The sequence below is a fragment of the Jatropha curcas genome, chromosome 4 (genome assembly GCF_041381405.1).
Source record: "Jatropha curcas cultivar XTBG-Jc1 chromosome 4, XTBG_Jcur_1.0, whole genome shotgun sequence".
Taxonomy (NCBI): domain Eukaryota; kingdom Viridiplantae; phylum Streptophyta; class Magnoliopsida; order Malpighiales; family Euphorbiaceae; genus Jatropha; species Jatropha curcas.
The window spans coordinates 21846007-21859132 of NC_143154.1; the positions used below are offsets into that span (position 1 = coordinate 21846007).

The window sequence follows — 13126 nt, forward strand, 5'->3', positions numbered from 1 at the left end:
TATGCCTCCTCTATCAGTAATGACGTGGCACAAATCAACTTATCCTCTGGTGTACACTGTAATTGCTCCAGGACTCTTAAAGTACCATCTAACCAATACTCAGCTGTTTCTGGACTGTCATTCTTGCTAGCCCTGAATTCTTTCGCACCATATTTTCTAATCTTTTCTAATGGTGGCTTTCTTTCTCTGTCTACTACCACTGGTGCCTGAGGTACTACCCCTGCAATTTGTCTAAACGTATCCGCAAGTTGTTTTAATAGCACCTCCTGACCTGTTGCTACTGGAGCCTCACCCTCCACTGCTCTGGAGGTGTGTGACTCGCTTTCACCTTCCTGTGACATCCTCCTATAAGAATAACAACTGCTTAGTTCATCAGGGTAGTCATGGCATGTACACTATAATGACATATGCATTTAAGCTTGAGGAACTAAACTAGTGCTCTGATACCAAAATTTGTAACATCCCTTCCCGGTCCACCCATAAACCGGAATGAACCGAGTCGAGACGCTACAATCTGGTTGACTCTATGTCCTGTCATGCTGATATCATAATGTATACTGACTATACTATCATGCTGTTGCTTTCTACATTAGTACTGTGCTTAATATTTACACGACATTATACTAGTGTCCAAAATGAAATGGGCCCAACTATAAGCCCTGTACATGCCATGATAAATATAGACAGAATTAAAATATCAAAATGAGTAGCTACCCTGAAGACTGGATCTTCAAAAGATGAACTGCAGCAGTTGTAAGATGATTCTCTACGGTCCAGACCCAAAACCTACGAGTTAAACAAGTAACTCGCTGAGCAAATAAAGCTCAGTGGATATCTCAACTTATAAATAAACATGCAAGCACACATATCATTATACTTTCATGATATCAATGTATAAATAAACATATAAGCACATATTGCATTAGCTTTTCAGTAGTTTACTTACTATTCATTATGCTGTATGACTTATGAAATTTTTACATCATATAAGTGAGAAATAATATAATCTCCGAACTGTATGGCTCCATAGGGTTACAGTGAAACCGAAGAGATAAGAAGAACTGTATGAATACTGTATGAAACTGGATGAATACTGGATGGCTGGGCTGATATGGCCCATATATAATCATATCCACTCAACGGCCTGTAGCCGGAGTACCAAACTGTATGGAGCGCAGATCTGCTATCCTATGTCGCGACATAGTCTTATCTACATGGTTTCTGCCTAATCTCAATGGAGCATATTATCGGTATTTCAAGAATACAAAACAAAAGCATATTCAATTCTTCATCAAATTCATAACCCATGTTGTTTACCTGTATGTTGTCTCATTCTTTCATGCTTTAAGAGGATATCATAGATAAATCGAAGTAAAAGCACACAATTGATAATTTGCATGGAAATCTAATTGATGCACCCGTGAGGCAACTTGTACCAATCATTAGATAACTTAATTTCTACCAGTCAGTTTAAGAAATTTATTGCTGTTAATTTAACTCAACTCAGAAGGTTCAAATTCAGTAGTAAATCTTAGGTTGCATGAAGCTACATATGCATGCCAACAACATTTCTAATGTAGCCTTTAAATATGACAGGGCAGCCTGCACATGTTTCACAAATTCTAGCATAACTCTATATTCAGAAATCCAATTGTAGTAATTCTAAATTATATTGTTAGCTAACACATTAAGGTACAAATTTATCTTCTACCACATCTCTTAATTATGTTGGTAAGGTAGTCAAATATTGAGCTCAAGTAGCAACTGCCAGTCTGCCCAGCTATTGGTTTCCAGCTTGCACAGGTTATACTATTTTAGTCACAGCTCTCAATTTATAACTCCAATTTAGGTGATTCTACATTATATGGTTAGATAACACATTAGGCTACAAATTTGTCTTCTACCACATCTCTTAATTACGTTGGTAAGGTAGTCAAATATTTACCGAAATGAGCAACTTCCAGTCCGTCCAGACTGTTGATTTCCAGCCTACATAGTCTGTACTATTTTGGTCATATCTCTCAATTTATAACTCCAAATTAGGTGATTCAAAAACTCATGGACAGCTAAAACATAGAGGAACAAATAAATCTTCTATACTACTTCCTAATTCCATCGTTAAACAGAGTCAAAATTAGGGTGAAGTTACTGGTCAGTGGTCCAACAAACTTGGTTCAGCATGAATTCAATATCTACTTCATTCATTCAATTCATCCCATGCATTATCACCATTTACAGACCTCTAATTCAACATTCAGTAATATATGTTTTCATTATCAACACACTACATAAGTATTCATGCAAGAAAATGTAAAAAAACTAAAAGAGATATCAAACCTTCAACCAAAAGAGCTTTAAAGCTTCTTCTTAGCTTCCTTTTCCTCCTACTTAGAGCTCCCCTCTCCTATACATAATAACTCTTATAAATCATCTAAAATATCACAAAAGTATGAACTTTAAGAAAAGCTACTTACTTGGATAGAGTTCTAGGTTGAATTTAGTGTTTAAATCACATGAAAATTGATGGAGAAAGGAAGGGGATGAAGAGAAAGATGAAGGAGATAAACAGGAAGATGAAGATGAAGAAGACGTTGAAGATGAAGATGAAGAAAATGAAGAAAGCAAACTGAAATGGAAGTCTCGTATACTTCCCAACTATCTCTTTAATTGTATGGTACAATTACCAAATAATATCTACATTTTCTACATGTTACATTTTAATACCTCAACTTAATATTTTAGTGCAAGTAAGTCCTAATCCTTATACTTTAATCTTTTTGTTTTATGCAAGTAAGTCCACTGCTCTTACTTATTTAAGTTACATCCCATTCTACCCCACTCTGGAGTTAAATGGCTCGAACCGGGTTCTATTTCGGCCCGACTCGACTCGACTCTATGCAACGACTCGATTCAGTAGGATGTCACATATATATACATCCACTAACATTTATTATTGGACCAAATGTATAAATTTGTCCATGTATTTTATCAAAAAAGTCTTATGGCACTTCAAATACGAGGGACCTATTGTACCCTTGAAGTTACAAATTTTGGTAATATTGTTTCTTTAATTCTCCATATTCACAATAACAGTTTGTTTGGTATTTTTAGCATTCATATGCAAAAAATATTCACTTAATGTATGGTCATAGAACAATGATTTTCACATTTTTCAACTATCCAATAAATGTTTAATCAATCTACTTTTATAAATTTGAGTATTCAATATAATAATTTATGTAAGTTGAAGTATTTAATGAGTACAATTTTACAAGTCGAAGTGTTTAACGGATCAACATAAAAGTTGAGAGTGCCACAAGATTTTTTAGGAAAATTAAAAGAACGAATTTTTGCATTGAACCTTTATTATTGCATAAGATGATATGCATGTTATTCTATCGTTACATTTTTGTTAATGAACTAAAGTTGTGTTCAACAATAGCTTTTTAAGTAGTTTTTAGTGTTTAGATTGGCTAAAAGTTTAAACTAAACTCTATTTCTATAGTGTTCGATAACATAACGTTTGAACTAATTTTTAGAGGTTAAAATAGCGTTTTATAAAAAGTTAACTCATATAACATTTAGCTTTTAACGTTTTATAAAAAGCTACTCAAACAATTAACAACTTATTGCTACTAAAATAGATAACGGCTATCAAAACAGTTAATTTTACTCAAGAGAACCTATGATTCTACCTAACAAATTAAACCAAGGAAATTCACCAAAAACTATAATTTCATCTCCACGCATAGGCTTTTATAAGCCTTCTGGACTTCTATTCGAAAACCAGCAAAAAGCATTAAACAACATACCCAAAAAACCTACTAAAAAGCACTATTTAGGTCCAAGAATCTAAGCCAAAACCATTTAGGTTAGTATAATCTAGTCCAACCCAAATGGATATTTACCTTTCGAAGCAACATAAGATCCATGAAGAAAAGCAACGGAAATTGAAACCTTAGTCGCTACAAAAATATCGGTAATTAAATATTTTCGTCAGTAATTCAATGCACCAACAGGTTAATGATGGATTGCTTTTGTTGCTAAAGAGCTTGGTAATCAATTACCAATAGAAAATATAATTTGTAGCTAAATTAGCTATGGATTAGTGACTCAGCACTATTCTATTGCCAAAGTGATTCAAGATTTTATTATCTAAAATCTATTGCTAATCTATCGCTGATTCATTGTTGGGAATAAATGAATTACAAAAAATTGTGAAATTCATTTATAAATTTGAATATTTGTGTTTGATATGAAAAACTTGAAGAATTCAATTTTACGAATTTATTTTTATGATTTTGAATAAAATTACATCAAATTTTATCAAAAAAAAATATGAAATTTTCAAATAAATTCCATAAGCCTAAAGAAGAAAAGCTTTATGATAAAACTCCCCGTCCTCTTAACCTTACAAAATTATTTGGCCAAATGTATTTTACGAATCAAAACAAATGATTTTCAAATTTTGAATTTCTTTCAAACATAAAAAAAAATTCATTTACATATGAATTCTAAAATTCATTTATAAATTAAATTTCACTTTTTTAATTCATTTATACTGAATGAGGTGTTAAAAATATTTTACAATTTTTATTTTGTTTTCAATTTTTTCGCTAATTGAATAGAATTAAAATATAATTAAAAAAAAATGAAACTCGGCTCGACAATTAACAATGGCGAAGCAAGTAGCAAAAGTAGGAATAATGAAGGCACTCATATGGCTCAATAAAGAGAGGAAAAGAGGGTTTTCACTAAGTGCAATGCCAAAAGAAGACCGAGAGTATTAATTGGTATTTTATTCTTGATATGGGTGATGTTATTATTTCGAGAGCAAATATTTTCTTAAGACAAAATTGTCCTTATCTGCAACTATTCTTACATATTTCTGCACATGCACAATGTTATACATTTGCTTAATGCCTTCCCTATAATGTCTTTTGCATACTTTGAAGAAACTGATTCTTTTTTTTAGTATAAACTAATTCAATTTGAAATATTAATACTATACTTAACTAAATTCTCTTTTAATTAATATAAATTTTGTTTCATGCAAGAATGAAAAATAAAATAAAAGTACACTAGAAGTAATTTTCCAATTTCGTATCTAATAGGTAAGCAAGCTAAACCATTTACAAAAGTTACATGTGGTATTATGGGGTTGCTTGTTATTTAATAGGAGAGTGCATCTGTTGATGTTTAGCTAGATCTGTGGAAAAGCCTGTTAGTAAGTAACGAAAAATCTTTTACTGTGTTCTTTTTGGATCAAATTTTTTCACATGTTTTTGAGTTTGTCAAAGGTTGTTATTTAGTGTCCTATTTTATTGCTATTAAGTTGTTTAACGTGAGTTGTGTTTGCTAGGATTTAGGAAGTAGTTGAGGCTGATTTGGATTATATTTAAAGGAATTCAAAATGAGTAAAACCGTGCGTTCCTTTTCCAGCAAATTTATGTGTCTGCCAAGTATTTGCTTAAATTCCTCTGAGATATATAATTTTTTTGTTCTTAATTATTTTCAGCTCTGGTTTTTCAACATCTGGTATCTGAGCTTGATTTTTAGTTGGAGGAGGCCTGAGTAACTATCTAATTGCGAGCAACAATGTTGGGATCATTCAATTGTGCATGCAATTCCCTTCTTCAAAGGCAGTGGATATAAAGTCTGGAGCACAAAGATGAAGACTCTCTTCATGTCACAAGATTTATGGGAGCTGGTCGAGAATGGCTATGTTGAAGAGGGTGTACCAACTGAGTCTCTTAAAGATGTTCGAAAGAGAGATGCCAAAGCTCTCTTTTTCATCTAACAAGTAGTGAATGATTCAATCTTCCCCCGAATTTCAGCGGCAACAAGATCGAAGGAAGTAAGGGATGCACTCAAGAATGGGTATCAAGGGACAACAAAGGTGGTACTGTCAAGCTTCAAACTTTTCGAAGGAAGTTCGAAAGTTCGTTCATGAAAGATACAAAGTCAATGGACTAATACTTTTGCAATCTGATGGAAATGGTGAATAAAATGAGGAAGTACGATGAGCAACTTTCAGACTAGAAAGTTGCGAAGAAGATCTTAAGGAGCTTGCCAAGAAAGTATGAATCTACAGTGGCTGCAATAGAAGAGTCTAAGGATTTAACGACGCTCACAGTTGATGAGTTGTTGGGTTTTCTATAATCTCCTGAAGATAGATGGGAAGGCTGTGAAGAAAGCCCAGTTGAGAAGGCCTTCTACACTAAATTGCATTTGTTTAAAGATAATCAAATGACGCAAGAACGCGACATCTATTGTAACAATCATGGAGGCAATTCCTCTCGAGGAAGAAGAGGTGGACGAAGCTACAAAGGAGGAGCACGAGTAAATAACCACAACTAGTCTAGCAGTAATAGTAATACAAATACCTGAAAGTTTCGCTGTCATTTCTGTAACAAGTATGGCCATATAGAAAAGTATTGTAAGCTGAAAGAACAACAAACAAAATTTATTGAGCAAGAAGAAAAAAGTGTGTGAAATCTTATTTCTTGCATGTTATAATGCTAAAGTTTGTGAATCAGATGTTTGGTATATGGATAGTGGGTGCAGCTATCATATGACAACAAACTTGGAGGCCTTCATCAATTTAGACAAATCGATAAAGACTAGAGTGAAGATGGGTGATGGGGTTGTTCGTGAAGCACAAGGGAAGGGAATTATGAAGATTAATTTTACAAGAGCTGGGTGCACCAATGACGTTCTTTATATCCCTGATCTGGATTCAAACCTGTTGAGCGTTGGGCAACTTCTAAGACAAGGTTATTCTCTGGTCTTTGAAGATTTCTTATGCTTAGTTTTTTTGGACAAAATAAATAAAAACATGTTGTTCAAGGTTTCTATGGCCAAGAATAATTTATTTCCTTTTTTCCTTGATGATTATAGGAAAGCACTCTCAGCCTCATTGGAAGATGACAACTGGTTGTGGCATCATAGGTATGGACATCTGAACTTTGCAAGTCTGAATTTTCTGTCTAAACATAATCTGGTGCATAGGTTGCCTATTATAAACCATGGTGCTGATGTCTGTGAAAGTTTTGTGATTGGAAAGCATCATAAAGATTGTTTTCCTGAAGGCAAAATCAAGAGAGCTTCCTAGGTAGCTGAACTGATACATGCTGATGTTTGCGGACCAATGCGCACTTCGTCTCTTAATGGCAGCAGGTACTTTGTTGTATTTATTGATGACTATAGTTGAATGACTTGGGTTTTCTTTATTAAAGAAAAGCCAGTGGTGCTGCCAACATTCAAGAAGTTCAACTACTCTATTGAGAAGCAAAGTGGCAATTAAGACTTTATGGACAGATCGTGGTGGTGAATTTGTTTCAGTGGAGTTTGACAAATTGTGCCAAGAATTGGGAATTCAAAGGCAATTGACAGCTCGTTACGCTCCTCAATAAAATGAAGTGGTGAAGAGAAAGAACCAAAGTCTTATGGAAATGGCCAAAAGTATGCTGAAAGTCAAATGTCTTTTGAAAAGTTTCTGAGCAAAAGCTATTCATACTGCTTCATATATCCTAAATCAAAGTCCTACATCAGTCTTGTCGAATCAAAATACCTTTTGAGGCATGGTATGGGTGGAATCCAAAGGTAAAACATTTTAAAATCTTTGGTTTTGTTGCTTATGTGTTAGTGCCATTTTAAAAAGAGAAAAATTTGATGAAAATAGTGTGAAATGTGTATTTGTGGGCTATAGCATGGAAACAAAGGGTCACCGTTTTTATGATCCTTCTTCTAACAAATTTCTAATAAGTTGTGATGTTGTTTTTGATGAGAAAAATCCATGAAATTGATATGAGATGTAGACAGGTGTTAGTTATATTCAAGATGACAAATTCATTGAATCGATAGAGTACATAGAAGATGGTGGTTCGGGCTCTTCAACACTTAACATTAGTCCTTCATCACCCGGAACAAATGTTTCCAGCTCTTCATCACGAAGCTCCTCTTCTTCAAGCACACCTCCACACAAATGGAGGTCATTAGCTGAAATATATGCACAAAGGGAGTAATGCAGTTTGCAAAAATTGAAGAGCCAAGTAGCTTTGAAGAAGCTATAAAAAGCAGTAAATGGTATGATGCGATGGATGAGAAGATGGCAGCATTGGAGAAAAACAAAACTTAGGAGCTTTTTGACATCTCATTTGAAACGGGTGTATAAACTCAAATACAAACTTGATGGATCAATTCAAAAATTCAAAGCTCAAATAGTTGCCTATGGATACATGTAACGAGAAGGCATTGATTTCGAATAAACATTCTCTTCGGTGGCCAGGTTTGGCACCATTTGAACTGTTTTATCAATTGTTACACATAATAAATGGAAAGTTTTTCAATTTGATGTCAAATCAACTTTTCTAAATGGTTTCTTAGAAGAAGTATATGTTTAGCAGCCTCAAGGTTATGAAGTTTTTGGTGAGTAAATAAAGGTGTATTAGATGCAGAAAGCTCTTTACGACCTCAAGTAAGCACCACAGGCCTAATATGAGAGGATTGATGGGCACTTCACCAAAAATGGTTTTCAAAAGAGTGCAAGTGAGCCCACTTTATATGTAAAACACAAGGGGCTGATGAGATATTGATAATCTGTCTTTGTGTGGATGATTTAATTTATACTAGAAATAATATTGCTTCAATTGATGACTTCAGAAGGATTATAGTTGTTGAATTTGAGATGACTAATTTGGGGCAAATAAGATATTTTTTTGGGGCTGGAAGTGCAACAACATGTAGGAAATTTCATTTCACAGCATAAGTATGTGAATGATCTTCTTGAGAAGTTTCATTTGAAAGATAGTAATCTGGTGAAAGTTCGAACGATTGCTAATCAAAAATACACCTTAGATGATGTAGATTAAAAGGCAAACCCTCAGGTTTATCAAAGTTTAGCAGGGAGTCTACTCACCTTACTAACAGTCGTCTTGACATTCTGCAAGCTACCAGTCTCTCATACGTTTTATGCAAAGTCCAGGCAAGACTCATTATGGTACTGCAAAAAGGGTGTTGAGATACTTGAAAGGAACATCCTCCTATGGACTTTTGTACTCTAACGCCAACAATCTTGAGTTATCTGGACTTTGTGATAGCAATTGGGCAAGTTCGATGGATAATCACAAAAGCACTTCAGGGTATCTCTTCATGCTTAGATCAAATGTCATTTCGTGGTGTTCAAAGAAGCAACAGTCAATTGCTCTTTCTTCATTTGGGGCTGAGTACATAGCCATCACTATAGCAGGTTGCCAAGCAATTTGGCTAAGGAGAATTTTGAAAGATATGAAGCAGAAGCAAAGGAAGGCAACAATGACTTACTGTGACAATTAGTCCACCATTGCCATGGACAAAAAATCTTGTTCATTATAATTGGACAAGGCATATCGACATTCGAACATCATTTTATTCAGGAGCTGGTTACTGAAGGAAATATTGAAATGAAGTATGGCAACTCCAACAAGCAAATTGCGGATGTATTCACAGACACTCATTCTCGAGAAATTTGCTTATTTTAGAGATATGCTGGGCTTAGTAGATTTTTCCATTAAGGGGGAGAATGTTAGTAAGTAATGTAAAAATCTTTTACTATTTTCTTTTTGGGTCATATTTTTTCACATGTTTTGAGTCAGTCAAAGGTTATTAATTAATGTCTTATTTTATTGCTATTATGTTGCTGAATGTGAGTTGTGTTTGCTAGGATTGAGGAAGTAGTTGATGTTGATTTGGATTGTATTTAAAGGAGTTCAAGATGAACAAAAATGTGTGTTCCTATTTCTAGCAAATTTATGTGCCTACCAAGTATTTGCTTAAATTCCTCTAAGATATATATTTTTTTTTGTTCTAAACTATTTTTAGCTCTATTTTTTCAACAAAATCAAGGTATTTTTCTCTTTTGTTTACTAATGTTAGATATTTATCAAAATATCTTTGGGTTCAAATATGAACAATATTGTTGATGGCTCTCTCTTTAGGCAATAAATGATTTCTAGGTTAAGCGTTTACAGATTTTGATTTATTCCTCTCCTTATTCACTCTACCAAAGTATTTCTGTATTTAATCTCCTTATTCATAAGTAATTTCAATACTCAACAACCTCCACAATATCATAACAATAGTTGATGCAAATCCAACAAAGACGAAGATATCGTTGCTGTAGGTTAGGAGATGGTAGTTCATGATCAGGATAGTAGAAGTTTAACGTGCTAAGGAGAGGGTAATTTTGTCTAAACAAAATATTTGCTCTTTATTTAACAATATTAGCTCTGGAAATATCATTACCCCTTAATAATTACCGATAATTCTATTGGCTGATCGGCCAAATAAACAAAAGGCTCAATTGACTCTCTTTTTTTCAATTTTCTTAATATGTATGTACTTTTGTCTATGCATTAAATTTCAATTTGTTTATGTCTTAGACCCATCTTTCCTTTAAAAATATATATTGACCCCAGAAAAAAAAAATTTCTAGATCTAATATTGGATAATCTCATAAATATCGGTCATGTTGACCAATGCCTCGAATTTTGTGACTTTTTCTTCAAGCAAAATTCTTTCATGCTCTGTTTCGGTGTAAAGCTTATTTTAGAAGTCTATAAATAATAGGCATTTAGCCATTTTTTGGTGTTTGTATGTAATTTGAATTGGAGAAAGAAAAAATGGGGTTATATGAGAGTGCACTTTTACTCTCGGTGTAATTGACTGTATATAATTAATTGCAGGTATTGTATTCTAGGGTTCTAGAGAGTAGGTTTTTCAATAGAGTTGGCTTAAACACTAGATTTCAGATATTTTACTCTAGGGTTCTAAAGAGTGGTTGTTTTGGTGGGGCTGACTTAAATATCAAATTTCAGGTACTTTACTCTAGGGTTCTAGAGGATGGTTGCTTAAGTGGGTTTGGCTTAAACATTAGATTTTGGGTAGTTTACTCTAGGATTCTAGAGGTGATTGCTTTAGTGGGTTGGCTTAAACACTGGTTTGAGAGTGAGTTTACTCTCGAGTTTGATAATAATTCTCTAGAGTTTATGTCAGAGTTATACAAATATTTTGGGGTTTTTAAATAGGTATAATTCAAGGAAAAATTACGATATTTGTATGTATTATTTTATTCTCGCATAGTGAAAGAATTAATATTATTCATGGATATAGGTAATGTTTCGAATCACGTTAAGATCATTTGTCTCATATTATTTTCTCAGCAATACTTATTTATTTGATTTATTGAACTTATTGGACAATTATTTAATCATTGTGAGCTATTGAGTTTTTCATAACAAGTGGTTTTAGGTAGTTCTTCGTAACAAGTGGTATCAAAGCCGTTGGTTCAATGTGGCAATGGGTATTGCAACTTGGTAGAGACATTAACTTCTATAAGATGGAAAACAATCCATCACTTTTCTCAGTGGAAAAGTTTGATGGGGAAAACTAGTTTCATTTTTTGGCAAAGAAGAGTGAAGGATCTCCTTATTCAATAAGGTCTAGCAAAAGTAATGAAAGGTAAGGAGATAAGAAAGCTTGAGAAAATGATAGATATAGAACGGAAGGAGCTTGGTGGAAAAGGATACTTTGATAATGGACCAAGCACAAGAAGCTTTAGAGTCTCGCAAAACTCAAAGAAAGGAAAATTCAATTCGGGTGGAGACTTGTTGACCAATGCCTTAAATTTTGTGACTTTTTCTTCAAGCAAAATTCTTTTGTTGCTTTGCTTGGGTGCAAAGCTTATTATGGAAGTCTATAAATAATTAGCATTTGGCCATTCTTTTGTGTGTGTGTGTATGTGATTTGAGCTGGAGAAAGAAAAATGAGTTTATGTGAGAATACAACATTTATCTAGTAATAAGTGCCCATTAGCTTCTAAAAAGGATGAAAAATTATCGCTTTAATAGTTACTTCTCAAATACTCTTTACAACTTCTTAGAATACATGTTTAGGGTAAAATTAGGGGTTGAATCTGATGAAATATGTTTAAATTATTGGAACTATGAATATCATATTGATCAATTGTGTAATTAAATATTAGTATACATGATAGGATTATTGCTCCATGCTCATTTAGATCATATAATAGAACTTTGAAATGTTTAAATTTGCACGTTTAGGGTTGAATATAAGCTGTCAAAAAGGATATTAAGGAAGAACAAATGTAAAAAACTCTCTTTTTCCTCTGCCATGTGCACGTTCTCTCTGCCATGTGCAAGCTTTGGATACCTTGAAACAATGTAATTTTTGTCTTCCACTCAGTGAAACTATGTGCACGCCTTGTTCTTTGTTGTGCAAGCTTTGGATACCTTAAACAATGCAACTTTTGTTTTCCACTCAACGAAACCATGTGCACGCCTTGTCTTTTATCGCCATGAAACCATAAACATCTCCCATTTTTCCAGTTCTTCCCATTTCCATGACACTAACGAAACAATCAACCTCTTTCCTCTTGCCTGAAATTTTTCCATTTCAGTCATGGAAGATAATTTTGCCCACCTTTCTATAGTTAAGGAGGAGGAGACTGGGCTTTCCCTTCCTAATCAAACTCATAACCCTCTAGTTGACCCATATAGTTTCTGTTTGGTTGGCATATTTGCTTTGAGGCTATGAAACACACACTAGCATATCTCTGGCATCCTTTAGGCGGAATGGACATCCAGGAAGTTGGAGCCAAACGTTTTCTCTTCCGTTTCTACAATATGGTTGATATGGACAGGGCTGTCTCCGATGGTCCTTGGTTCTTTAATAAACATCTTCTTGTTTGGCAACAGACCCACAGTGGAGAAAACGAGTTTTTTTTTTTGCAGTGGGCGGAATTGGAGATGTGGCTTTATGTATCAGTGATGAGACTAAAAAAAGACAACAAGTTATTCCTACAACTCCTAACACCACTGCAGTTTCTCATAAAAGTGATTCTGCATCTGGTAACACTTCGACCATCAATCAGTCAGAGAAACACACATCGGTCGATCCTGTGAGGCAGGATGGCCGGAAGCAATGAAGATCCTTTCGTGGAACTGTCGAGGACTTGGCAACCCTCGGACAGTACAAGCTCTATGTGACTTTGTTGCAATTTACCACCCTGTTATTTTGTTCCTTTGTGACACTTTAGTTCATAAAATGAAGCTTGTTCAACTTTGCT

At 34.1% G+C, this 13126-nt stretch overlaps 1 long non-coding RNA gene and 1 pseudogene across 7 annotated transcripts; both read left to right on the forward strand.

Moving 5' to 3' along the window:
• Window positions 1-4664: 4664 nt before the first annotated feature.
• Window positions 4665-8363, forward strand: LOC105644298 (uncharacterized). 7 transcript variants are annotated; one of them, XR_005178848.2, is made up of 4 exons: window positions 4904-5227; window positions 5363-5425; window positions 5519-6776; window positions 6901-8363. It is a non-coding gene; the product is annotated as an uncharacterized LOC105644298 (long non-coding RNA). The 7 variants fall into 7 exon arrangements; XR_002285562.3 differs by lacking the exons at window positions 4904-5227; window positions 5363-5425 and adding an exon at window positions 4665-4793; XR_016320588.1 differs by having other exon boundaries at window positions 4901-5227; window positions 5363-6776.
• A 610-nt stretch (window positions 8364-8973) lies between these two features.
• On the forward strand, window positions 8974-9336 carry LOC149496977 (secreted RxLR effector protein 161 pseudogene; annotated as a pseudogene).
• Window positions 9337-13126: the final 3790 nt, after the last annotated feature.